Source organism: Morone saxatilis, unplaced genomic scaffold, assembly GCF_004916995.1.
Source record: "Morone saxatilis isolate NCDOM2014 unplaced genomic scaffold, NCSU_SB_2.0 Contig10, whole genome shotgun sequence".
Lineage (NCBI taxonomy): Eukaryota > Metazoa > Chordata > Actinopteri > Moronidae > Morone > Morone saxatilis.
In genome coordinates this window covers 19,005,622-19,005,919 of record NW_023339652.1, presented here as the reverse complement: position 1 = coordinate 19,005,919, position 298 = coordinate 19,005,622, and the positions used below count along the sequence as shown (strand labels likewise).

Here is a 298-nt window from a genome sequence, read left to right as displayed (position 1 = left end):
CACTTTTCTGAATACTCAAAGACAAAATCTTATTTTTTGGTGACCCCTTACCTTTTAGCTATTGCAATCCCCTCAGACTCTTGTGCCTCTTCTCAACATTAAATAGCAAATAATAAACGTAGGCATATTGACCTGAAGTGATGGATAGCTGGCTTCTCACCTGAATTCATTATTTGATCTAAGCTGCCACCAGTTTTGGGCTTGTTACTGAAAATTTGTTACAATTACTAGTTACTTTTCTCCAGACTAATTTAAATATTTTAACAAATACTGCATGTAAAATTCAATTCAATTCAAT

The 298-nt window shown here is 33.2% G+C and overlaps 1 protein-coding gene across 1 annotated transcript in view; it reads right to left on the bottom strand.

Moving 5' to 3' along the window:
• Positions 1 to 298, bottom strand: part of gys2 (glycogen synthase 2) — an 18,794-nt gene that overhangs the window by 4,128 nt on the left and 14,368 nt on the right. The window lies entirely within an intron of this gene.